This window comes from Calonectris borealis, chromosome 13 (assembly GCF_964195595.1).
Source record: "Calonectris borealis chromosome 13, bCalBor7.hap1.2, whole genome shotgun sequence".
Taxonomy (NCBI): Eukaryota; Metazoa; Chordata; class Aves; order Procellariiformes; family Procellariidae; genus Calonectris; species Calonectris borealis.
In genome coordinates, this window is record NC_134324.1 from 11,493,559 (window position 1) to 11,521,095 (window position 27,537).

Consider the following 27,537-nt stretch of genomic DNA (forward strand, 5'->3'; position numbering starts at 1 on the left):
TGAGGACCAGCATAACGCATCAGTCCAATCAACTTCTCGGTTAGAGCTCTATTGATGTGTTGCCGCTTTGGAGCTTGGCTCAGATATGGGTAAGGTATAGGTTGAGGTTCTGCGTTTGATAACGAGACCCTTCTTTGTTAGATAATGCCACCCAGCGCATGGGGATCCAACAAAGACGTTGCCCCTTCCCGGCCCCCTCCCTTAGTTCTCCCAACTAAATATCAGCCTATGCCTTACCGTCACCAGAGCCCATTTCGAAACGTCTTCCCACCAGATGGCGCTGCAACACAGAAGGAACCAGGATTGAAAGCTGTTTCTTGCTCTTGCCTTTTTGGCAGCCCTTTCCAGGGGGCTCTGCTCTCGCTCTTGTTCTACCACCCAACCATCAACCTTGCCACAGCCCAACTGCAAAGCCCTTCGGGCTCCCACAGAAAAGTAGGCAGGACTGAAAGATGTTGGCGGCTCTCACCTTCCCTTGATAGCCCCTTCTCAGCTGCCCAGCCCCCAGCCACCTCCAGCACCCTAAATGTGCCATATCTGCCACACCTAGCACCCCTTGCTACACATTGGTGGTGCTTGGTGCGGGGCATGTTCTGTTGCTGAGGGGGGCGGTGCTGGGCACTGCGGGGGCTGGCTTGCTGTCATGTCCTAGTGCTGGGTGCTAGGCAGTGGGGGTGCTGGGTGTTAGGCCCTAAGCACAGTGGGTTCTGGACATGTGTGGGTGCCAGGCATCTTTGGGTGCTGGGCATTTCCAAGTGATGGGTCCGAGGCACTGGGACTACTGGGTGCTTGGGGTGCTGGGCAGTGCGGGTGCTGGGGACTAGGTACTCGGTGCTGGGCTCTGGGAGTGCAAGGTACTATGCATAAGAGGGTGCAGGGTATGTCTTGCTGTTGGGTGCTGGGGCTACTGGGAGCTGTGGCTATTGGGAGCCACAAGTCTTCATTGTGTAGAATTACAGAAGCGAACCGAGGTACTGGAGCTGCTGGTTGCTGGGCTCTGGGAGTGCTGGGTACCATGCATAATTGGGTGCAGGGTATGTCTTGCTGGTGGATGCTGGGCACTGGGGCTGCTGGGTGCTGGGCATGTCTCGATGCTGTGTGTTGGCGATGGGTGTGCTGGGTTGTGCGCATGTCCGGGAATTAGTGCTGGGCCCTGGGAGTGCTGGGTGAGGGGAGCTAGGGGTGCTGGCTGTGGGCATTTCCAGGTACTGGTCATGACCAGTGCTGGTTGTTGGGTCTTGTGGGTGCTGGGCGTGTGCAGGTGCTGGGCACGTCCGGATGCTGTGTGCTCGGCACTTGAGGTTCTGGGTAGTGGGCAGTGAGGGTGCACACCAAACACCCACCATCCAGCACGCCCACAAGTCTCACACCCAGCACCCGCAGGCGCAGGAACCAGCATACCCAACACCCAGCTTCCAGCACACCCACTGCCCAGGACTTGCATACGCTGCATTGAAACCCGCACCCCCAGCACCCAGTAACCGATAGCCCCAGCGCCCAGCACGCCAGGGCCCAGCAACCAACACACGCACATGCCCAGCACCCAGCACCCCGACGTGCTCAGCACACAGCAGCCCCAGGGACCACCACCCCCAGCGCCAAGCACCCAGCACCACCATTGCTCAGCACCTAGACATGCCCAACACCTAGCACCACCACCCCCAGTGCCCAACACCCAGCACCCACGCATACCCAGCACAACCAGGGCCCAGCACACAGCACACGCACATGCGAGGAATCCAGCACCCTCACAGCACAGCACCCAGCAACCCCAGCACAGCCAACCAGTACCGGATATGCCCAACACCCAGCACTGCGTATGCCCAGCACCCGGTACCTCCAGCACCAAGCATCCAGCACCAAGACATACCCTACACTCAGTTTTGCATATTACCCAGCAATGCCAGGGCCCAGCACCCCCAGTACCTAGCACCCAGCACTCCCACTGCCCAGTACCCAGCACCCCGACATGCCCAGCACACAGCACGCGCACCGCCCCACAGTGCCAGTTCCCAGTACCCAGCACCCAGACATGCCCAGCACCCAGACAAACATGCCCAGCGCCCAACACACCAGAACACAGCAAACCAGCCCCCAATAACCCCTGTGATCAGCACATAGCACCTGGACATGCCCTGCACCTGCAGCGCTCAGCACCCCAAACACCCACCATACAACACCCCACAGGTCTCACACACTTCCACCCAGTGCCCGGAAACCAGCATACCCAACACTCAGCATCCAGCACCCCCACCCCCCAGCACCCAGTGCCCGGCATGCTGCACTTAGACATGGCCAGCACCCGGACATGCTCAGCACCCAGCAACACAGGGGCACAGAACCCAGGACCCCCAGTGCCCAGAAACCAACCACCCCAGCGTCCAGCACCCAGTACACCCAGGGCCCAGCAACTAACACCCGCACATGCCCAGCACCCCCACCGCCCAGCACAGGGACATGCCCAGCACCCAGCACACCCAAAGACCACACCCCCAGCGCCAAGCACCCAGCACCGCCATTGCCTAGCACCCGGACATGCCCAGCACCCAGCACCACCACCGCCCACCACTGCCAGCGCACAGTACCCAGCACCCGGACATGCCCAGCACTCAGACATGCCTAGCAGGCAGCTTCCCTGCTCCCCATCGCCCAGAACCTCCAGTGCCCATCACCCAGCACCCAGACATGCCCAGCGCCCACCACACAGCACCCACACTGCCCAACGCCCACACATACCCAGCACAACCAGGGCAGAGCACACAGCACACGCACGTGCCAAGAAACAAGCACCCCCAGAGCACAGAACCCAGCAAACCCAGAGCACACACCCAGCACCGGATATGCCCAGCACCCAGTACCTCCAGCACCAAGAGATATTCTGCACTCAGTTATGCATAGTACCCAGCAATATCAGGGCCCAGCACTCCCAGTACCTAGCCCCCAGCAACCCCACACCCACCACCCAGACATGCCCAGCACACAGCACCCCCACCCGCCGTGCCCAGTACTCAGCACCCACGCATGCCCAGCACCCAAACATGCGCAGGACCCAACACACCACAACGCAGGAAACCAGCAACCAACATCCCCAGTGATCAGGACATAGAACCCACACATATCCAGCACCCAGCACCTGCAGAACTCAGCACCCAGCACCCCCAGCACTCAGCACCTAGCACCCCCAGTGCCCTGCACCCAGCACACCTGACATCCAGCACCTCCACAGGTCTCATACCCACCACACCCATTGCCCAGAAACGAGCATACCCAACAACCAGCATCCAGCCCTCCCACCACCCAGCAGCCCCAGCGCCCACCACCCAGCACCCTCACTGCCCACCACCCAGAACCCCAAGTGCCAAGCACACAGTATCCAAACATGCCCAGCATCTGGGCACGCCCAGCATCCACAAAACTCAGCACGCAGTCATGACCAGCAACTGAAATGCCCACAGCCAGCAACCCTAGCTCTCAGCAGCCAGCACCCCCAGTGCCGAGCACCCAGTCATGCCAAGTACCCGGACATGCCCAGCACATAATATGCCCAGCTCCCAGTAACCCCAGCACCCAGCAGCAAGACATACCCTGCACCCGCTTATGCATAGTATCCAGCACTCCCAGGGCCCCGCAACCGCACCAGCCAGCACCCAGCAACCCGAGTGCCCAGCCCCCAGCAACCTCAGGGCCCAGCCCCCAGCACCCGCACATTCCCAGCACCCAGCAACCCCACTGCCCAACACCCACCCCCCGGACATGCCCAGCACACAGCACCCCCAGGGACCACCACCCCCAGCGCCCAGTACCCAGCACCTGGACATGCCCAGCACCCAAACATGCCCAGCACCCAAACATGCCCAGCACCCAGCATGCCCAGTGCCCTGCACCCAGTACACCAAACACCCACCACCTTACAGGTCTCGCAGCCAGCACCCCCCAGTGCCCAGAAACCAGCATACCCAACACCCCCACAGCCCAAGAACCCGTTTACCCAGCATCCAGACATGCCCAGCACTCGGACGTACACAGCACCCCCAGGGCCCAGCACTAACTCCCGGACAGGCGCACAACCCAGCACCCCAACCGCCAACAAACAGCACCTGGACATGCCCACCACTCAGCAGCCCCAGTGCCCAGCACCCAGCACCGCAACAGCCAGCATCCCCAGCATCCAGCACCCTCACTGCTCACCACCCAGAACCCCAAGTGCCGAGCACAGAGCATCCGCACATGCCCAGCACCTGGACACGCCCAGCACCTGGTCATGTCCAGCAACTGAAATGCCCACAGCCAGCACCTCTAGCTCCCAGCAGCCAGCACCCCCAGTGCCCAGCATCAGTCATGCCAAGGACGAGGACATGCCCAGCACCCAACAGCCCAGTGGCCAACACCCAATACCCCCAGCAGCAAGACATACCCTGCACCTGCTTATGCATAGTACCCAGCACTCCCAGGGCCCAGAAACCAGCACCCACAGGACTTAGCACCCAGCAACCCCAGTGCCCAGCACCCAATACCCCCAGCTCCCAGTAGCCCCAGAACCCACCATCCGGCAGCAAGACATACCCTGCACCTGCTTATGCATAGTACCCAGCACTCCCAGGGCCCAGCACTCGCGCCGCCCAGCACCCAGCAACCCCAGTGCACAGCACCCACTAACCCCAGTGCCCAGCATCCCCAGCGCACAGCATCCGGCATATGGACATGCCCAGCACACGGACATACCCACTAGCCAGCACCCCTAGTGCCCAGCACCCAAAACTCCCTCCATCCATCACTCAGACATACCCAGTGCTCAGCACAGCCAACAGCCAGGATCAGGAAATGCCCAGCAACAAGCACTCCCATGCCTACCACCGCCAGTGCCCAATAACCAGCACACAGACAATGCCCACCAGCCAGCATCCAGAACCCAGCGCCAAGCACTCAGTACACAGGCATGCCCAGCACCCTGATATGCATAGTCCCCAGCACCCCCACTGCCCAGCAGTCCCAGTGCCCCGGACCCGTCACTTGGACATGCTCAGCACCCAGAGATGTCCAGCACCCCCACGCCCAGTGCCTAGAACCCAGTACCCCCAATGACCAGCACCCAGCGCAGCCAGTGCCCAGCACTGCCTGGAGCCAGCATCCACCACCCAGACACGATCATCACCTGCCCATTCCCAGCACCAAATCCTCCCAGTGCCCAGCACAGGGACATGTTGAGCACCCAGATATGCCCAACACCCAGCAACCGCAGCACCCAGACATGTCCACAACCCACTACACTCAGGGCCTAGCACACAGTACCCCCACGACCCAGCACCGACGCATGCCCAGCACCAAGCACTGCCAATGATCCCAAGGCGTGCTAGGTGTGCTGGATGTTGCGCATTTGCGGTGCTGGAGATGGCTGGGTGCTGGGCAGCTGAGAAGGGGCTGTAAAGGGAAGGTGAGCGCCGCGAACATATTTCAGTCCTGGCTAAATGTGTGTGGGAGCTCGACGGGGCGCTTGACTGCTTTGCAGTTGGGCTGCGGCAAGGTTGACGGTTGAGTGCTACGGCAAGCGCATAGCCCCGGTGTTGGTGGGGACCTCAAAGGGCTGCCAGGGCAAGCGAGTGCAACGAACACCAGTCATCTTGGTTCCCTCTGTGTTGGAGCGCCATCTAGTGGGGAGACGTTTCAGAGCCTGGCTCCGATGAAGGTAACATGTAGGTTGATGTTTAGGTGGGAGACCAAAGAGAAGGGAGCAGGGGTTGGTGGGGCTGAGGAGGGGCTGCCAAGAGATCGTGAGGGCCAGCATCAGCCTTCATTCCTGGCCACGTCTGAGCCTGAGCCCCACGTGGTGGGTGGCCGCTCCGGAGCTTGGCCCTGATGAGGATCAGGGCTAGGTTGAGGTTAGGTGGGAGGAGAGACACAGAGCCCCGGCATTGATGCGGCTGAGAAGAGGCTGCGAAGTGATTGTGAGGGCCAGCATCAACCTTGATTCTTGGCTACCTCAGTGCCTAAACCCCACATGAAGAGTGGTAGCTTTGGAGCTTGGCTCCGATGAGGGTAAGGGAAAGGTCGCTGTTAGGTGCGAGCAGAGACACAGAGCCTCGTTATTGGTGGGCTGAGACGGGGCTGCCAACAGATCGTGACGGCCAGCATCAACCTTGATTTCTGGTTACCTTGGTGCCAATCTCCACGTGGAGGGTGGCCACTTCGGAGCTTGGCCCTGGTGAGAGTCAGGGTTAGATTGACATTAAGTGAGAGAACAGGTACAGAGCCATGGTATTGGTGGGGCTGCCAAGGAAGGTGAGGGCCAGCATCAACCTTGATTCCTGGTTCCCTCAGTGCTTAAGCCCCACGTGGAGAGTGGTCGCTTGGGAGCTTGGCTCCGATGAGGGTAAGGGATATATCTAGGGTAAGTAGGAGAACAGACACAGTGTCGCCGTATTGGTGCGGCTGAGAATGGGCTGCCAAGAGATCGTGAGGGAGAACATCAGCCATGGTTCCTGGCTACTTCAGTGATTAAGCCCCACATGGAACGTGGTCGCTTGGGAGCTTGGCTCCGATGAGGGTAAGGGATATATCGAGGATAAGTGGGAGAACAGACACAGAGCCCCGGTATTGGTGGGGCTGAGAATGGGCTGCCAAAAGATCGTGAGGGCCAGCATCAGCCTTGATTCCTGGCTACTTCAGTACCTGAGCCCCATGTAGAAGGTGGCCTCTTCTGAGCTCGGCCCTGATGAGGGTCAGGGCTAGGTTGAGGATAGGAGGGAGAACAGAGACAGAGTCCCGTGTTGGTGCGGCTGAGCAGGGGCTGCCAAGAGATCGTGAAGGCCAGTATAAGCCATGGTTCCTCGCTACTTCAGTGCCTAAGCCCCACGTGGAGAGTGGTCACTTGGTAGCTTGGCTCCGATGAGGGTAAGGGATATGTCGAGGATAAGTGGGAGAACAGACACAGAGCCCCGGTATTGGTGGGGCTGAGAATGGGCTGCCAAAAGATCGTGAGGGCCAGCATCAGCCTTGATTCCTGGCTACTTCAGTGCCTGAGCCCCATGTAGAAGGTGGCCTCTTCTGAGCTCGGCCCTGATGAGGGTCAGGGCTAGGTTGAGGATAGGAGGGAGAACAGAGACAGAGCCCCGGTGTTGGTGCGGGTGAGCAGGGGCTGCCAAAAGATCGTGAGGGCCAGCATCAGCCTTGATTCCTGGCTACTTCAGTGCCTAAGCCCCACGTGGAGAGTGGTCGCTTTGGAGCTTGGCTCCGAGGAGGGTAAGTGATAGTTTGATGTTAGGTGCGAGCGGAGACACAGAGCCTCGGTGTTGATGGGGCCGATAACGGGGTGTCAAGAGATCGTGAGGGCCAGCTTCAACCTTGGCTCCTGGCTACTTCAGTGCCTGAGCCCCATGTAGAAGGTGGCCACTTCGGAGCTCGGCCCTGATGAGGGACAGGGCTAGGTTGAGGATAGGAGGGAGAACAGAGACAGAGCCCCGGTGTTGGTGCGGCTGAGAAGGGGTTGCCAAGAGATCGTGAAGGCCAGCATCAGCCATTGTTCCTGGCTACTTCAGTGCCAAGCCCCACGTGGAGAGTGGTCGCTCCGAAGCTTGCCCCTCATGAGGTTCAGGGCTAGGTTGAGTTTGGGTGGGAGAACAGGCACAGAGCCACGGTGTTATTGGTGCTGATAAGGGGCTGCCAAGAGATCGTGAGGGCCAGCATCAGCCTTGATTCCTGGCTACTTCAGTGCCTAAGCCCCACGTGGAGAGTGGTCGCTTTGGAGCTTGGCTCCGAGGGTGGTAAGAGATAGGTTGATGTTACGTTCGAACAGAGACACAGAGCCCCGGTGTTGGTGGGGACGATAACGGGGTGTCAAGAGATCGTGAGGGCCAGCTTCAACCTTGGCTCCTGGCTACTTCAGTACCTGAGCCCCATGTAGAAGGTGGCCTCTTCTGAGCTCGGCCCTGATGAGTGTCAGGGCTAGGTTGAGGATAGGAGGGAGAACAGAGACAGAGCCCCGGTGTTGGTGCGGCTGAGCAGGGGCTGCCAAGAGATCGTGAAGGCCAGCATCAGCCATGGTTCCTGGCTACTTCATCCCCTAAGCCCCACTTGGAAGGTAGTAGCTTGGCTCCGATGAGGGTAAGGGATATGTCGAGAATAAGTGGGAGAACATACACAGAGCCCCCGTATTGGTGGGGCTGAGAAGGGACTGCCAAGAGAGCGTATGTCCAGTATCAGCCCTGGCTCCTGGCTACATCAGTGCCAAGGCGCATGAGGAGGGTGGCCACTTCGGAGCTTGGCCCTGATGAGGGTTTAGGTTAGGTGGGAGAACAGAGACAGAGCCCCGGTATTGGTGGGGCTGAGAATGGGTTGCCAAAAGATCATGAGGGCCAGCATCAGCCATGGTTCCTGGCTACTTCAGTGCCTAAGCCCCACGTGGAGAGTGGTCGCTTTGGAGCTTGGCTCCGCGGAGCGTAAGGGATAGGTTGATGTTAGGTGCGAGCAGAGACACAGAGCCCCGGTGTTGGTGGGGACGATAACGGGGTGTCAAGAGATCGTGAGGGCCAGCTTCAACCTTGGTTCCTGGCTACTTCAGTGCCTGAGCCCCATGTAGACGGTGGCCACTTCGGAGCTCGGCCCTGATGAGGGACAAGGCTAGGTTGAGGATAGGAGGGAGAACAGAGACAGAGACCCGGTGTTGTTGGGGCTGAGCAGGGGCTGCCAAGAGATCGTGAAGGCCAGCATCAGCCATGGTTCCTCGCTACTTCAGTGCCTAAGCCCCACGTGGAGAGTGGTCGCTTGGTAGCTTGGCTCCGATGAGGGTAAGGGATATGTCGAGGATAAGTGGGAGAACAGACACAGAGCCCCGGTATTGGTGGGACTGAGAATGGGCTGCCAAAAGATCGTGAGGGCCAGCATCAGCCTTGATTCCTGGCTACTTCAGTGCCTGAGCCCCATGTAGAAGGTGGCCTCTTCTGAGCTCGGCCCTGATGAGGGTCAGGGCTAGGTTGAGGATAGGAGGGAGAACAGAGACAGAGCCCCAGTGTTGGTGCGGGTGAGCAGGGGCTGCCAAAAGATCGTGAGGGCCAGCATCAGCCTTGATTCCTGGCTACTTCAGTGCCTAAGCCCCACGTGGAGAGTGGTCGCTTTGGAGCTTGGCTCCGAGGAGCGTAAGGGATAGGTTGATGTTAGGTGCGAGCAGAGACACAGAGCCCCGGTGTTGGTGGGGACGATAACGGGGTGTCAAGAGATCGTGAGGGCCAGCTTCAACCTTGGTTCCTGGCTACTTCAGTGCCTGAGCCCCATGTGGAAGGTGGCCTCTTCTGAGCTCGGCCCTGATGAGGGTCAGGGCTAGGTTGAGGATAGGAGGGAGAACAGAGACAGAGCCCCGGTGTTGGTGCGGCTGAGAAGGGACTGCCAAGAGATCGTGAGGGCCAGCATCAGCCTTGATTCCTGGCTACTTCAGTGCCTAAGCCCCACGTGGAGAGTGGTCGCTTTGGAGCTTGGCTCCGAGGAGCGTAAGGGATAGGTTGATGTTAGGTGCGAGCAGAGACACAGAGCCCCGGTGTTGGTGGGGACGATAACGGGGTGTCAAGAGATCGTGAGGGCCAGCTTCAACCTTGGCTCCTGGCTACTTCAGTGCCTGAGCCCCATGTAGACGGTGGCCACTTCGGAGCTCGGCCCTGATGAGGGACAAGTCTAGGTTGAGGATAGGAGGGAGAACAGAGACAGAGCCCCGGTGTTGGTGCGGCTGAGCAGGGGCTGCCAAGAGATCGTGAAGGCCAGCATCAGCCATGGTTCCTCGCTACTTCAGTGCCTAAGCCCCACGTGGAGAGTGGTCGCTTGGTAGCTTGGCTCCGATGAGGCTAAGGGATATGTCGAGGATAAGTGGGAGAACAGAGACAGAGCCCCGGTATTGGTGGGGCTGAGAATGGGCTGCCAAAAGATCGTGAGGGCCAGCATCAGCCATGGTTCCTCACTACTTCAGTGCCTAAGCCCCACGTGGAGAGTGGTCGCTTTGGAGCTTGGCTCCGAGGAGCGTAAGGGATAGGTTGATGTTAGGTGCGAGCAGAGACACAGAGCCCCGGTGTTGGTGGGGACGATAACGGGGTGTCAAGAGATCGTGAGGGCCAGCTTCAACCTTGGTTCCTGGCTACTTCAGTGCCTGAGCCCCATGTAGAAGGTGGCCTCTCTGAGCTCGGCCCTGATGAGGGTCAGGGCTAGGTTGAGGATAGGAGGGAGAACAGAGACAGAGTCCCGTGTTGTTGGGGCTGAGCAGGGGCTGCCACGAGATCGTGAAGGCCAGCATCAGCCATGGTTCCTGGCTACTTCATCCCCTAAGCCCCACTTGGAAGGTAGTATCTTGGCTCCGATGAGGGTAAGGGATATGTTGAGAATAAGTGGGAGAACATACACAGAGCCCCCGTATTGGTGTGGCTGAGAAGGGGCTGCCAAGAGATCGTGAAGGCCAGCATCAGCCATGGTTCCTCCCTACTTCAGTGCCTAAGCCCCACGTGGAGAGCGGTCGCTTGGTAGCTTGGCTCCGATGAGGGTAAGGGATATGTCGAGGATAAGTGGGAGAACAGACAGAGAGCCCCGGTATTGGTGGGGCTGAGAATGGGCTGCCAAAAGATCGTGAGGGCCAGCATCAGCCTTGATTCCTGGCTACTTCAGTGCCTAAGCCCCACGTGGAGAGTGGTCGCTTTGGAGCTTGGCTCCGAGGAGCGTAAGGGATAGGTTGATGTTAGGTGCGAGCAGAGACACAGAGCCCCGGTGTTGGTGGGGACGATAACGGGGTGTCAAGAGATCGTGAGGGCCAGCTTCAACCTTGGTTCCTGGCTACTTCAGTGCCTGAGCCCCATGTAGAAGGTGGCCTCTCTGAGCTCGGCCCTGATGAGGGTCAGGGCTAGGTTGAGGATAGGAGGGAGAACAGAGACAGAGTCCCGTGTTGTTGGGGCTGAGCAGGGGCTGCCAAGAGATCGTGAAGGCCAGCATCAGCCATGGTTCCTCGCTACTTCATCCCCTAAGCCCCACTTGGAAGGTAGTATCTTGGCTCCGATGAGGGTAAGGGATATGTTGAGAATAAGTGGGAGAACATACACAGAGCCCCCGTATTGGTGTGGCTGAGAAGGGGCTGCCAAGAGATCGTGAAGGCCAGCATCAGCCATGGTTCCTCCCTACTTCAGTGCCTAAGCCCCACGTGGAGAGCGGTCGCTTGGTAGCTTGGCTCCGATGAGGGTAAGGGATATGTCGAGGATAAGTGGGAGAACAGACAGAGAGCCCCGGTATTGGTGGGGCTGAGAATGGGCTGCCAAAAGATCGTGAGGGCCAGCATCAGCCTTGATTCCTGGGTACTTCAGTGCCTAAGCCCCACGTGGAGAGTGGTCGCTTTGGAGCTTGGCTCCGAGGAGCGTAAGGGATAGGTTGATGTTAGGTGCGAGCAGAGACACAGAGCCCCGGTGTTGGTGGGGACGATAACGGGGTGTCAAGAGATCGTGAGGGCCAGCTTCAACCTTGGCTCCTGGCTACTTCAGTACCTGAGCCCCATGTAGAAGGTGGCCTCTTCTGAGCTCGGCCCTGATGAGGGTCAGGGCTAGGTTGAGGATAGGAGGGAGAACAGAGACAGAGTCCCGTGTTGGTGCGGCTGAGCAGGGGCTGCCAAGAGATCGTGAAGGCCAGCATAAGCCATGGTTCCTCGCTACTTCATCCCCTAAGCCCCACTTTGAAGGTAGTAGCTTGGCTCCGATGAGGGTAAGGGATATGTCGAGAATAAGTGGGAGAACATACACAGAGCCCCGGTATTGGTGTGGCTGAGAAGAGACTGCCAAGAGAGCGTAGGTCCAGTATCAGCCCTGGATCCATCAGTGCCAAGCTGCATGAGGAGGGTGGCCACTTCGGAGCTTGGCCCTGATGAGGGTTTAGGTTAGGTGGGAGAACAGAGACAGAGTCCCGTGTTGGTGCGGCTGAGCAGGGGCTGCCAAGAGATCGTGAAGGCCAGCATCAGCCATGGTTCCTGGCTACTTCATCCCCTAAGCCCCACTTGGAAGGTAGTATCTTGGCTCCGATGAGGGTAAGGGATATGTCGAGGATAAGTGGGAGAACAGACACAGAGCCCCGGTATTGGTGGGGCTGATTATGGGCTGCCAAAAGATCGTGAGGGCCAGCATCAGCCTTGATTCCTGGCTACTTCAGTGCCTAAGCCCCACGTGGAGAGTGGTCGCTTTGGAGCTTGGCTCCGAGGAGCGTAAGGGATAGGTTGATGTTAGGTGCGAGCAGAGACACAGAGCCCCGGTGTTGGTGGGGACGATAACGGGGTGTCAAGAGATCGTGAGGGCCAGCTTCAACCTTGGCTCCTGGCTACTTCAGTGCCTGAGCCCCATGTAGAAGGTCGCCTCTTCTGAGCTCGGCCCTGATGAGGGTCAGGGCTAGGTTGAGGATAGGAGGGAGAACAGAGACAGAGCCCCGGTGTTGTTGGGGCTGAGCAGGGGCTGCCAAGAGATCGTGAAGGCCAGCATCAGCCATGGTTCCTCGCTACTTCAGTGCCTAAGCCCCACGTGGAGAGTGGTCGCTTGGTAGCTTGGCTCCGATGAGGGTAAGGGATATGTCGAGGATAAGTGGGAGAACAGACACAGAGCCCCGGTATTGGTGGGGCTGAGAATGGGCTGCCAAAAGATCGTGAGGGCCAGCATCAGCCTTGATTCCTGGCTACTTCAGTGCCTAAGCCCCACGTGGAGAGTGGTCGCTTTGGAGCTTGGCTCCGAGGAGCGTAAGGGATAGGTTGATGTTAGGTTCGAGCAGAGACACAGAGCCCCGGTGTTGGTGGGGAAGATAACGGGGTGTCAAGAGATCGTGAGGGCCAGCTTCAACCTTGGCTCCTGGCTACTTCAGTACCTGAGCCCCATGTAGAAGGTGGCCTCTTCTGAGCTCGGCCCTGATGAGGGTCAGGGCTAGGTTGAGGATAGGAGGGAGAACAGAGACAGAGTCCCGTGTTGGTGCGGCTGAGCAGGGGCTGCCAAGAGATCGTGAAGGCCAGTATAAGCCATGGTTCCTCGCTACTTCAGTGCCTAAGCCCCACGTGGAGAGTGGTCACTTGGTAGCTTGGCTCCGATGAGGGTAAGGGATATGTCGAGGATAAGTGGGAGAACAGACACAGAGCCCCGGTATTGGTGGGGCTGAGAAGGGACTGCCAAGAGAGCGTATGTCCAGTATCAGCCCTGGCTCCTGGCTACATCAGTGCCAAGCCGCATGAGGAGGGTGGCCACTTCGGAGCTTGGCCCTGATGAGGGTTTAGGTTAGGTGGGAGAACAGAGACAGAGCCCCGGTATTGGTGGGGCTGAGAATGGGTTGCCAAAAGATCATGAGGGCCAGCATCTGCCATGGTTCCTGGCTACTTCAGTGCCTAAGCCCCACGTGGAGAGTGGTCGCTTTGGAGCTTGGCTCCGAGGAGCGTAAGGGATAGGTTGATGTTAGGTGCGAGCAGAGACACAGAGCCCCGGTGTTGGTGGGGACGATAACGGGGTGTCAAGAGATCGTGAGGGCCAGCTTCAACCTTGGTTCCTGGCTACTTCAGTGCCTGAGCCCCATGTAGACAGTGGCCACTTCGGAGCTCGGCCCTGATGAGGGACAAGGCTAGGTTGAGGATAGGAGGGAGAACAGAGACAGAGCCCCGCTGTTGTTGGGGCTGAGCAGGGGCTGCCAAGAGATCGTGAAGGCCAGCATCAGCCATGGTTCCTCTCTACTTCAGTGCCTAAGCCCCACGTGGAGAGTGGTCGCTTTGGAGCTTGGCTCCGAGGAGGGTAAGAGATATTTTGATGTTAGGTGCGAGCAGAGACACAGAGCCTCGGTGTTGGTGGGGACGATAACGGGGTGTCAAGAGATCGTGAGGGCCAGCTTCAACCTTGGCTCCTGGCTACCTTAGTGCCTGAGCCCCATGTAGAAGGTGGCATCTTCGGAGCTCTGCCCTGATGAGGGTCAGGGCTAGGTTGAGGATAGGAGGGAGAACAGAGACAGAGCCCCGGTGTTGGTGCGGCTGAGAAGGGACTGCCAAGAGATCGTGAAGGCCAGCATCAGCCTTGATTCCTGGCTACTTCAGTGCCTAAGCCCCACGTGGAGAGTGGTCGCTTTGGAGCTTGGCTCCGAGGAGCGTAAGGGATAGGTTGATGTTAGGTGCGAGCAGAGACACAGAGCCCCGGTGTTGGTGGGGACGATAACGGGGTGTCAAGAGATCGTGAGGGCCAGCTTCAACCTTGGCTCCTGGCTACTTCAGTGCCTGAGCCCCATGTAGACGGTGGCCACTTCGGAGCTCGGCCCTGATGAGGGACAAGGCTAGGTTGAGGATAGGAGGGAGAACAGAGACAGAGCCCCGGTGTTGGTGCGGCTGAGCAGGGGCTGCCAAGAGATCGTGAAGGCCAGCATCAGCCATGGTTCCTCGCTACTTCAGTGCCTAAGCCCCACGTGGAGAGTGGTCGCTTGGTAGCTTGGCTCCGATGAGGGTAAGGGATATGTAGAGGATAAGTGGGAGAACAGACACAGAGCCCCGGTATTGGTGGGGCTGAGAATGGGCTGCCAAAAGATCGTGAGGGCCAGCATCAGCCTTGATTCCTGGCTACTTCAGTGCCTGAGCCCCATGTAGAAGGTGGCCTCTTCTGAGCTCGGCCCTGATGAGGGTCAGGGCTAGGTTGAGGATAGGAGGGAGAACAGAGACAGAGCCCCGGTGTTGGTGCGGGTGAGCAGGGGCTGCCAAAAGATCGTGAGGGCCAGCATCAGCCTTGATTCCTGGGTACTTCAGTGCCTAAGCCCCACGTGGAGAGTGGTCGCTTTGGAGCTTGGCTCCGAGGAGCGTAAGGGATAGGTTGATGTTAGGTGCGAGCAGAGACACAGAGCCCCGGTGTTGGTGGGGACGATAACGGGGTGTCAAGAGATCGTGAGGGCCAGCTTCAACCTTGGCTCCTGGCTACTTCAGTGCCTGAGCCCCATGTAGAAGGTGGCCTCTTCTGAGCTCTGCCCTGATGAGGGACAGGGCTAGGTTGAGGATAGGAGGGAGAACAGAGACAGAGCCCCGGTGTTGGTGCGGCTGAGCAGGGGCTGCCAAGAGATCGTGAAGGCCAGCATCAGCCATGGTTCCTCTCTACTTCAGTGCCTAAGCCCCACGTGGAGAGTGGTCGCTTTGGAGCTTGGCTCCGAGGAGCGTAAGGGATATGTCGAGGATAAGTGGGAGAACAGACACAGAGCCCCGGTATTGGTGGGGCTGAGAATGGGCTGCCAAAAGATCGTGAGGGCCAGCATCAGCCTTGATTCCTGGCTACTTCAGTGCCTAAGCCCCACGTGGAGAGTGGTCGCTTTGGAGCTTGGCTCCGAGGAGCGTAAGGGATAGGTTGATGTTAGGTGCGAGCAGAGACACAGAGCCCCGGTGTTGGTGGGGACGATAACGGGGTGTCAAGAGATCGTGAGGGCCAGCTTCAACCTTGGCTCCTGGCTACTTCAGTGCCTGAGCCCCATGTAGAAGGTGGCCTCTCTGAGCTCGGCCCTGATGAGGGTCAGGGCTAGGTTGAGGATAGGAGGGAGAACAGAGACAGAGTCCCGTGTTGGTGCGGCTGAGCAGGGGCTGCCAAGAGATCGTGAAGGCCAGCATCAGCCGTGGTTCCTGGCTACTTCATCCCCTAAGCCCCACTTGGAAGGTAGTATCTTGGCTCCGATGAGGGTAAGGGATATGTTGAGAATAAGTGGGAGAACATACACAGAGCCCCCGTATTGGTGTGGCTGAGAAGGGGCTGCCAAGAGATCGTGAAGGCCAGCATCAGCCATGGTTCCTCCCTACTTCAGTGCCTAAGCCCCACGTGGAGAGCGGTCGCTTGGTAGCTTGGCTCCGATGAGGGTAAGGGATATGTCGAGGATAAGTGGGAGAACAGAGACAGAGCCCCGGTATTGGTGGGGCTGAGAATGGGCTGCCAAAAGATCGTGAGGGCCAGCATCAGCCTTGATTCCTGGGTACTTCAGTGCCTAAGCCCCACGTGGAGAGTGGTCGCTTTGGAGCTTGGCTCCGAGGAGCGTAAGGGATAGGTTGATGTTAGGTGCGAGCAGAGACACAGAGCCCCGGTGTTGGTGGGGACGATAACGGGGTGTCAAGAGATCGTGAGGGCCAGCTTCAACCTTGGCTCCTGGCTACTTCAGTGCCTGAGCCCCATGTAGAAGGTGGCCTCTCTGAGCTCGGCCCTGATGAGGGTCAGGGCTAGGTTGAGGATAGGAGGGAGAACAGAGACAGAGTCCCGTGTTGGTGCGGCTGAGCAGGGGCTGCCAAGAGATCGTGAAGGCCAGCATCAGCCGTGGTTCCTGGCTACTTCATCCCCTAAGCCCCACTTGGAAGGTAGTATCTTGGCTCCGATGAGGGTAAGGGATATGTTGAGAATAAGTGGGAGAACATACACAGAGCCCCCGTATTGGTGTGGCTGAGAAGGGGCTGCCAAGAGATCGTGAAGGCCAGCATCAGCCATGGTCCCTCCCTACTTCAGTGCCTAAGCCCCACGTGGAGAGCGGTCGCTTGGTAGCTTGGCTCCGATGAGGGTAAGGGATATGTCGAGGATAAGTGGGAGAACAGACACAGAGCCCCGGTATTGGTGGGGCTGAGAATGGGCTGCCAAAAGATCGTGAGGGCCAGCATCAGCCTTGATTCCTGGCTACTTCAGTGCCTAAGCCCCACGTGGAGAGTGGTCGCTTTGGAGCTTGGCTCCGAGGAGCGTAAGGGATAGGTTGATGTTAGGTGCGAGCAGAGACACAGAGCCCCGGTGTTGGTGGGGACGATAACGGGGTGTCAAGAGATCGTGAGGGCCAGCTTCAACCTTGGCTCCTGGCTACTTCAGTGCCTGAGCCCCATGTAGAAGGTGGCCTCTCTGAGCTCGGCCCTGATGAGGGTCAGGGCTAGGTTGAGGATAGGAGGGAGAACAGAGACAGAGTCCCGTGTTGTTGGGGCTGAGCAGGGGCTGCCAAGAGATCGTGAAGGCCAGCATCAGCCATGGTTCCTGGCTACTTCATCCCCTAAGCCCCACTTGGAAGGTAGTATCTTGGCTCCGATGAGGGTAAGGGATATGTTGAGAATAAGTGGGAGAACATACACAGAGCCCCCGTATTGGTGTGGCTGAGAAGGGGCTGCCAAGAGATCGTGAAGGCCAGCATCAGCCATGGTTCCTCCCTACTTCAGTGCCTAAGCCCCACGTGGAGAGCGGTCGCTTGGTAGCTTGGCTCCGATGAGGGTAAGGGATATGTCGAGGATAAGTGGGAGAACAGAAACAGAGCCCCGGTATTGGTGGGGCTGAGAATGGGCTGCCAAAAGATCGTGAGGGCCAGCATCAGCCTTGATTCCTGGCTACTTCAGTGCCTAAGCCCCACGTGGAGAGTGGTCGCTTTGGAGCTTGGCTCCGAGGAGCGTAAGGGATAGGTTGATGTTAGGTGCGAGCAGAGACACAGAGCCCCGGTGTTGGTGGGGACGATAACGGGGTGTCAAGAGATCGTGAGGGCCAGCTTCAACCTTGGCTCCTGGCTACTTCAGTACCTGAGCCCCATGTAGAAGGTGGCCTCTTCTGAGCTCGGCCCTGATGAGGGTCAGGGCTAGGTTGAGGATAGGAGGGAGAACAGAGACAGAGTCCCGTGTTGGTGCGGCTGAGCAGGGGCTGCCAAGAGATCGTGAAGGCCAGCATCAGCCATGGTTCCTGGCTACTTCATCCCCTAAGCCCCACTTGGAAGGTAGTAGCTTGGCTCCGATGAGGGTAAGGGATATGTCGAGAATAAGTGGGAGAACATACACAGAGCCCCGGTATTGGTGTGGCTGAGAAGAGACTGCCAAGAGAGCGTAGGTCCAGTATCAGCCCTGGATCCATCAGTGCCAAGCCGCATGAGGAGGGTGGCCACTTCGGAGCTTGGCCCTGATGAGGGTTTAGGTTAGGTGGGAGAACAGAGACAGAGCGCCGGTGTTGTTGGGGCTGAGCAGGGGCTGCCAAGAGATCGTGAAGGCCAGCATCAGCCATGGTTCCTGGCTACTTCATCCCCTAAGCCCCACTTGGAAGGTAGTATCTTGGCTCCGATGAGGGTAAGGGATATGTTGAGAATAAGTGGGAGAACATACACAGAGCCCCCGTATTGGTGTGGCTGAGAAGGGGCTGCCAAGAGATCGTGAAGGCCAGCATCAGCCATGGTTCCTCCCTACTTCAGTGCCTAAGCCCCACGTGGAGAGCGGTCGCTTGGTAGCTTGGCTCCGATGAGGGTCAGGGATATGTCGAGGATAAGTGGGAGAACAGAAACAGAGCCCCGGTATTGGTGGGGCTGAGAATGGGCTGCCAAAAGATCGTGAGGGCCAGCATCAGCCTTGATTCCTGGCTACTTCAGTGCCTAAGCCCCACGTGGAGAGAGGTCGCTTTGGAGCTTGGCTCCGAGGAGCGTAAGGGATAGGTTGATGTTAGGTGCGAGAAGAGACACAGAGCCCCGGTGTTGGTGGGGACGATAACGGGGTGTCAAGAGATCGTGAGGGCCAGCTTCAACCTTGGCTCCTGGCTACTTCAGTACCTGAGCCCCATGTAGAAGGTGGCCTCTTCTGAGCTCAGCCCTGATGAGGGTCAGGGCTAGGTTGAGGATAGGAGGGAGAACAGAGACAGAGTCCCGTGTTGGTGCGGCTGAGCAGGGGCTGCCAAGAGATCGTGAAGGCCAGCATCAGCCATGGTTCCTCGCTACTTCAGTGCCTAAGCCCCACGTGGAGAGTGGTCGCTTGGTAGCTTGGCTCCGATGAGGGTAAGGGATATGTCGAGGATAAGTGGGAGAACAGAGACAGAGCCCCGGTATTGGTGGGGCTGAGAATGGGCTGCCAAAAGATCGTGAGGGCCAGCATCAGCCTTGATTCCTGGGTACTTCAGTGCCTAAGCCCCACGTGGAGAGTGGTCGCTTTGGAGCTTGGCTCCGAGGAGCGTAAGGGATAGGTTGATGTTAGGTGCGAGCAGAGACACAGAGCCCCGGTGTTGGTGGGGACGATAACGGGGTGTCAAGAGATCGTGAGGGCCAGCTTCAACCTTGGCTCCTGGCTACTTCAGTGCCTGAGCCCCATGTAGAAGGTGGCCTCTTCGGAGCTCTGCCCTGATGAGGGACAGGGCTAGGTTGAGGATAGGAGGGAGAACAGAGACAGAGCCCCGGTGTTGGTGCGGCTGAGAAGGGACTGCCAAGAGATCGTGAGGGCCAGCATCAGCCTTGATTCCTGGCTACTTCAGTGCCTAAGCCCCACGTGGAGAGTGGTCGCTTTGGAGCTTGGCTCCGAGGAGCGTAAGGGATAGGTTGATGTTAGGTTCGAGCAGAGACACAGAGCCCCGGTGTTGGTGGGGAAGATAACGGGGTGTCAAGAGATCGTGAGGGCCAGCTTCAACCTTGGCTCCTGGCTACTTCAGTACCTGAGCCCCATGTAGAAGGTGGCCTCTTCTGAGCTCAGCCCTGATGAGGGTCAGGGCTAGGTTGAGGATAGGAGGGAGAACAGAGACAGAGTCCCGTGTTGGTGCGGCTGAGCAGGGGCTGCCAAGAGATCGTGAAGGCCAGTATAAGCCATGGTTCCTCGCTACTTCAGTGCCTAAGCCCCACGTGGAGAGTGGTCACTTGGTAGCTTGGCTCCGATGAGGGTAAGGGATATGTCGAGGATAAGTGGGAGAACAGACACAGAGCCCCGGTATTGGTGGGGCTGAGAATGGGCTGCCAAAAGATCGTGAGGGCCAGCATCAGCCTTGATTCCTGGGTACTTCAGTGCCTGAGCCCCATGTAGAAGGTGGCCTCTTCTGAGCTCGGCCCTGATGAGGGTCAGGGCTAGGTTGAGGATAGGAGGGAGAACAGAGACAGAGCCCCGGTGTTGGTGCGGGTGAGCAGGGGCTGCCAAAAGATCGTGAGGGCCAGCATCAGCCTTGATTCCTGGCTACTTCAGTGCCTAAGCCCCACGTGGAGAGTGGTCGCTTTGGAGCTTGGCTCCGAGGAGCGTAAGGGATAGGTTGATGTTAGGTGCGAGCAGAGACACAGAGCCCCGGTGTTGGTGGGGACGATAACGGGGTGTCAAGAGATCGTGAGGGCCAGCTTCAACCTTGGCTCCTGGCTACTTCAGTGCCTGAGCCCCATGTAGAAGGTGGCCTCTCTGAGCTCGGCCCTGATGAGGGTCAGGGCTAGGTTGAGGATAGGAGGGAGAACAGAGACAGAGTCCCGTGTTGGTGCGGCTGAGCAGGGGCTGCCAAGAGATCGTGAAGGCCAGCATCAGCCATGGTTCCTGGCTACTTCATCCCCTAAGCCCCACTTGGAAGGTAGTATCTTGGCTCCGATGAGGGTAAGGGATATGTTGAGAATAAGTGGGAGAACATACACAGAGCCCCCGTATTGGTGTGGCTGAGAAGGGGCTGCCAAGAGATCGTGAAGGCCAGCATCAGCCATGGTTCCTCCCTACTTCAGTGCCTAAGCCCCACGTGGAGAGCGGTCGCTTGGTAGCTTGGCTCCGATGAGGGTAAGGGATATGTCGAGGATAAGTGGGAGAACAGAGACAGAGCCCCGGTATTGGTGGGGCTGAGAATGGGCTGCCAAAAGATCGTGAGGGCCAGCATCAGCCTTGATTCCTGGCTACTTCAGTGCCTAAGCCCCACGTGGAGAGTGGTCGCTTTGGAGCTTGGCTCCGAGGAGCGTAAGGGATAGGTTGATGTTAGGTGCGAGCAGAGACACAGAGCCCCGGTGTTGGTGGGGACGATAACGGGGTGTCAAGAGATCGTGAGGGCCAGCTTCAACCTTGGTTCCTGGCTACTTCAGTGCCTGAGCCCCATGTAGAAGGTGGCCTCTCTGAGCTCGGCCCTGATGAGGGTCAGGGCTAGGTTGAGGATAGGAGGGAGAACAGAGACAGAGTCCCGTGTTGGTGCGGCTGAGCAGGGGCTGCCAAGAGATCGTGAAGGCCAGCATCAGCCATGGTTCCTGGCTACTTCATCCCCTAAGCCCCACTTGGAAGGTAGTAGCTTGGCTCCGATGAGGGTAAGGGATATGTCGAGAATAAGTGGGAGAACATACACAGAGCCCCCGTATTGGTGTGGCTGAGAAGGGACTGCCAAGAGAGCGTATGTCCAGTATCAGCCCTGGCTCCTGGCTACATCAGTGCCAAGCCGCATGAGGAGGGTGGCCACTTCGGAGCTTGGCCCTGATGAGGGTTTAGGTTAGGTGGGAGAACAGAGACAGAGCCCCGGTGTTGTTGGGGCTGAAAAGGGGCTGCCAAGAGATCGTGAAGGCCAGCATCAGCCATAGTTCCTCGCTACTTCAGCGCCTAAGCCCCACGTGGAGAGTGGTCGCTTGGTAGCTTGGCTCCGATGAGGGTAAGGGATATGTCGAGGATAAGTGGGAGAACAGAGACAGAGCCCCGGTATTGGTGGGGCTGAGAATGGGCTGCCAAAAGATCGTGAGGGCCAGCATCAGCCTTGATTCCTGGCTACTTCAGTGCCTAAGCCCCACGTGGAGAGTGGTCGCTTTGGAGCTTGGCTCCGAGGAGCGTAAGGGATAGGTTGATGTTAGGTGCGAGCAGAGACACAGAGCCCCGGTGTTGGTGGGGACGATAACGGGGTGTCAAGAGATCGTGAGGGCCAGCTTCAACCTTGGTTCCTGGCTACTTCAGTGCCTGAGCCCCATGTAGAAGGTGGCCACTTCGGTGCTCGGCCCTGATGAGGGTCAGGGCTAGGTTGAGGATAGGAGGGAGAACAGAGACAGAGCCCCGGTGTTGTTGGGGCTGAGAAGGGGCTGCCAAGAGATCGTGAAGGCCAGCATCAGCCATGGTTCCTCGCTACTTCAGCGCCTAAGCCCCACTTGGAAGGTAGTAGCTTGGCTCCGACGAGGGTAAGGGATATGTCGAGAATAAGTGGGAGAACATACACAGAGCCCCCGTATTGGTGTGGCTGAGAAGGGGCTGCCAAGAGATCGTGAAGGCCAGCATCAGCCATGGTTCCTCCCTACTTCAGTGCCTAAGCCCCACGTGGAGAGCGGTCGCTTGGTAGCTTGGCTCCGATGAGGGTAAGGGATATGTCGAGGATAAGTGGGAGAACAGACAGAGAGCCCCGGTATTGGTGGGGCTGAGAATGGGCTGCCAAAAGATCGTGAGGGCCAGCATCAGCCTTGATTCCTGGGTACTTCAGTGCCTAAGCCCCACGTGGAGAGTGGTCGCTTTGGAGCTTGGCTCCGAGGAGCGTAAGGGATAGGTTGATGTTAGGTGCGAGCAGAGACACAGAGCCCCGGTGTTGGTGGGGACGATAACGGGGTGTCAAGAGATCGTGAGGGCCAGCTTCAACCTTGGTTCCTGGCTACTTCAGTGCCTGAGCCCCATGTAGAAGGTGGCCTCTTCTGAGCTCGGCCCTGATGAGGGTCAGGGCTAGGTTGAGGATAGGAGGGAGAACAGAGACAGAGTCCCGTGTTGGTGCGGCTGAGCAGGGGCTGCCAAGAGATCGTGAAGGCCAGCATAAGCCATGGTTCCTCGCTACTTCATCCCCTAAGCCCCACTTTGAAGGTAGTAGCTTGGCTCCGATGAGGGTAAGGGATATGTCGAGAATAAGTGGGAGAACATACACAGAGCCCCGGTATTGGTGTGGCTGAGAAGAGACTGCCAAGAGAGCGTAGGTCCAGTATCAGCCCTGGATCCATCAGTGCCAAGCCGCATGAGGAGGGTGGCCACTTCGGAGCTTGGCCCTGATGAGGGTTTAGGTTAGGTGGGAGAACAGAGACAGAGCGCCGGTGTTGTTGGGGCTGAGCAGGGGCTGCCAAGAGATCGTGAAGGCCAGCATCAGCCATGGTTCCTGGCTACTTCATCCCCTAAGCCCCACTTGGAAGGTAGTATCTTGGCTCCGATGAGGGTAAGGGATATGTTGAGAATAAGTGGGAGAACATACACAGAGCCCCCGTATTGGTGTGGCTGAGAAGGGGCTGCCAAGAGATCGTGAAGGCCAGCATCAGCCATGGTTCCTCCCTACTTCAGTGCCTAAGCCCCACGTGGAGAGCGGTCGCTTGGTAGCTTGGCTCCGATGAGGGTAAGGGATATGTCGAGGATAAGTGGGAGAACAGAGACAGAGCCCCGGTATTGGTGGGGCTGAGAATGGGCTGCGAAAAGATCGTGAGGGCCAGCATCAGCCTTGATTCCTGGGTACTTCAGTGCCTAAGCACCACGTGGAGAGTGGTCGCTTTGGAGCTTGGCTCCGAGGAGCGTAAGGGATAGGTTGATGTTAGGTGCGAGCAGAGACACAGAGCCCCGGTGTTGGTGGGGACGATAACGGGGTGTCAAGAGATCGTGAGGGCCAGCTTCAACCTTGGTTCCTGGCTACTTCAGTGCCTGAGCCCCATGTAGAAGGTGGCCACTTCGGAGCTCGGCCCTGATGAGGGACAGGGCTAGGTTGAGGATAGGAGGGAGAACAGAGACAGAGCCCCGGTGTTGGTGCGGCTGAGAAGGGGTTGCCAAGAGATCGTGAAGGCCAGCATCAGCCATTGTTCCTGGCTACTTCAGTGCCAAGCCCCATGTGGAGAGTGGTCGCTCCGAAGCTTGCCCCTCATGAGGTTCAGGGCTAGGTTGAGGTAGCGTGGGAGAACAGGCACAGAAACCCGGTGTTATTGGTGCTGATAAGGGGCTGCCAAGAGATCGTGAGGGCCAGCATCAGCCTTGATTCCTGGCTACTTCAGTGCCTAAGCCCCACGTGGAGAGTGGTCGCTTTGGAGCTTGGCTCCGAGGGTGGTAAGAGATAGGTTGATGTTACGTTCGAACAGAGACACAGAGCCCCGGTGTTGGTGGGGACGATAACGGGGTGTCAAGAGATCGTGAGGGACAGCTTCAACCTTGGTTCCTGGCTACTTCAGTACCTGAGCCCCATGTAGAAGGTGGCCTCTTCTGAGCTCGGCCCTGATGAGTGTCAGGGCTAGGTTGAGGATAGGAGGGAGAACAGAAACAGAGCCCCGGTGTTGTTGCGGCTGAGCAGGGGCTGCAAAGAGATCGTGAAGGCCAGCATCAGCCATGGTTCCTGGCTACTTCATCCCCTAAGCCCCACTTGGGAGGTAGTAGCTTGGCTCCGAAGAGGGTAAGGGATATGTCGAGAATAAGTGGGAGAACATACACAGAGCCCCGGTATTGGTGTGGCTGAGAAGGGACTGCCAAGAGAGCGTATGTCCAGTATCAGCCCTGGCTCCTGGCTACATCAGTGCCAAGGCGCATGAGGAGGGTGGCCACTTCGGAGCTTGGCCCTGATGAGGGTTTAGGTTAGGTGGGAGAACAGAGACAGAGCCCCGGTGTTGTTGGGGCTGAGAAGGGGCTGCCAAGAGATCGTGAAGGCCAGCATCAGCCATAGTTCCTCGCTACTTCAGCGCCTAAGCCCCACGTGGAGAGTGGTCGCTTGGTAGCTTGGCTCCGATGAGGGTAAGGGATATGTCGAGGATAAGTGGGAGAACAGAGACAGAGCCCCGGTATTGGTGGGGCTGAGAATGGGCTGCCAAAAGATCGTGAGGGCCAGCATCAGCCTTGATTCCTGGCTACTTCAGTGCCTAAGCCCCACGTGGAGAGTGGTCGCTTTGGAGCTTGGCTCCGAGGAGCGTAAGGGATAGGTTGATGTTAGGTGCGAGCAGAGACACAGAGCCCCGGTGTTGGTGGGGACGATAACGGGGTGTCAAGAGATCGTGAGGGCCAGCTTCAACCTTGGTTCCTGGCTACTTCAGTGCCTGAGCCCCATGTAGAAGGTGGCCACTTCGGTGCTCGGCCCTGATGAGGGTCAGGGCTAGGTTGAGGATAGGAGGGAGAACAGAGACAGAGCCCCGGTGTTGTTGGGGCTGAGCAGGGGCTGCAAAGAGATCGTGAAGGCCAGCATCAGCCATGGTTCCTGGCTACTTCATCCCCTAAGCCCCACTTGGAAGGTAGTAGCTTGGCTCCGACGAGGGTAAGGGATATGTCGAGAATAAGTGGGAGAACATACACAGAGCCCCCGTATTGGTGTGGCTGAGAAGGGACTGCCAAGAGAGCGTATGTCCAGTATCAGCCCTGGCTCCTGGCTACATCAGTGCCAAGGCGCATGAGGAGGGTGGCCACTTCGGAGCTTGGCCCTGATGAGGGTTTAGGTTAGGTGGGAGAACAGAGACAGAGCCCCGGTGTTGTTGGGGCTGAGAAGGGGCTGCCAAGAGATCGTGAAGGCCAGCATCAGCCATGGTTCCTCGCTACTTCAGCGCCTAAGCCCCACGTGGAGAGTGGTCGCTTGGTAGCTTGGCTCCGATGAGGGTAAGGGATATGTAGAGGATAAGTGGGAGAACAGACACAGAGCCCCGGTATTGGTGGGGCTGAGAATGGGCTGCCAAAAGATCGTGAGGGCCAGCATCAGCCTTGATTCCTGGCTACTTCAGTGCCTGAGCCCCATGTAGAAGGTGGCCTCTTCTGAGCTCGGCCCTGATGAGGGTCAGGGCTAGGTTGAGGATAGGAGGGAGAACAGAGACAGAGCCCCGGTATTGGTGGGGCTGAGAATGGGCTGCCAAAAGATCATGAGGGCCAGCATCAGCCTTGATTCCTGGCTACTTCAGTGCCTAAGCCCCACGTGGAGAGTGGTCGCTTTGGAGCTTGGCTCCGAGGAGCGTAAGGGATAGGTTGATGTTAGGTGCGAGCAGAGACACAGAGCCCCGGTGTTGGTGGGGACGATAACGGGGTGTCAAGAGATCGTGAGGGCCAGCTTCAACCTTGGCTCCTGGCTACTTCAGTGCCTGAGCCCCATGTAGAAGGTGGCCACTTCGGTGCTCGGCCCTGATGAGGGACAGGGCTAGGTTGAGGATAGGAGGGAGAACAGAGACAGAGCCCCGGTGTTGGTGCGGCTGAGCAGGGGCTGCAAAGAGATCGTGAAGGCCAGCATCAGCCATGGTTCCTGGCTACTTCATCCCCTAAGCCCCACTTGGAAGGTAGTAGCTTGGCTCCGACGAGGGTAAGGGATATGTCGAGAATAAGTGGGAGAACATACACAGAGCCCCCGTATTGGTGTGGCTGAGAAGGGGCTGCCAAGAGAGCGTATGTCCAGTATCAGCCCTGGCTCCTGGCTACATCAGTGCCAAGCCGCATGAGGAGGGTGGCCACTTCGGAGCTTGGCCCTGATGAGGGTTTAGGTTAGGTGGGAGAACAGAGACAGAGCCCCGGTGTTGTTGGGGCTGAGAAGGGGCTGCCAAGAGATCGTGAAGGCCAGCATCAGCCATGGTTCCTCGCTACTTCAGCGCCTAAGCCCCACGTGGAGAGTGGTCGCTTGGTAGCTTGGCTCCGATGAGGGTAAGGGATATGTAGAGGATAAGTGGGAGAACAGACACAGAGCCCCGGTATTGGTGGGGCTGAGAATGGGCTGCCAAAAGATCGTGAGGGCCAGCATCAGCCTTGATTCCTGGGTACTTCAGTGCCTGAGCCCCATGTAGAAGGTGGCCTCTTCTGAGCTCGGCCCTGATGAGGGTCAGGGCTAGGTTGAGGATAGGAGGGAGAACAGAGACAGAGCCCCGGTGTTGGTGCGGGTGAGCAGGGGCTGCCAAAAGATCGTGAGGGCCAGCATCAGCCTTGATTCCTGGGTACTTCAGTGCCTAAGCCCCACGTGGAGAGTGGTCGCTTTGGAGCTTGGCTCCGAGGAGCGTAAGGGATAGGTTGATGTTAGGTGCGAGCAGAGACACAGAGCCCCGGTGTTGGTGGGGACGATAACGGGGTGTCAAGAGATCGTGAGGGCCAGCTTCAACCTTGGCTCCTGGCTACTTCAGTGCCTGAGCCCCATGTAGAAGGTGGCCTCTTCTGAGCTCGGCCCTGATGAGGGTCAGGGCTAGGTTGAGGATAGGAGGGAGAACAGAGACAGAGCCCCGGTGTTGTTGGGGCTGAGAAGGGGCTGCCAAGAGATCGTGAAGGCCAGCATCAGCCATGGTTCCTCTCTACTTCAGTGCCTAAGCCCCACGTGGAGAGTGGTCGCTTTGGAGCTTGGCTCCGAGGAGGGTAAGAAATAGTTTGATGTTAGGTGCGAGCAGAGACACAGAGCCCCGGTGTTGGTGGGGATGATAACGGGGTGTCAAGAGATCGTGAGGGCCAGCTTCAACCTTGGCTCCTGGCTACCTTAGTGCCTGAGCCCCATGTAGAAGGTGGCATCTTCGGAGCTCTGCCCTGATGAGGGTCAGGGCTAGGTTGAGGATAGGAGGGAGAACAGAGACAGAGCCCCGGTGTTGGTGCGGCTGAGAGGGGACTGCCAAGAGAACGTGAGGGCCAGCATCAGCCTTGATTCCTGGCTACTTCAGTGCCTAAGCCCCACGTGGAGAGTGGTCGCTTTGGAGCTTGGCTCCGAGGAGCGTAAGGGATAGGTTGATGTTAGGTGCGAGTAGAGACACAGAGCCCCGGTGTTGGTGGGGACGATAACGGGGTGTCAAGAGATCGTGAGGGCCAGCTTCAACCTTGGCTCCTGGCTACTTCAGTACCTGAGCCACATGTAGAAGGTGGCCTCTTCTGAGCTCGGCCCTGATGAGGGTCAGGGCTAGGTTGAGGATAGGAGGGAGAACAGAGACAGAGCCCCGGTGTTGGTGCGGCTGAGCAGGGGCTGC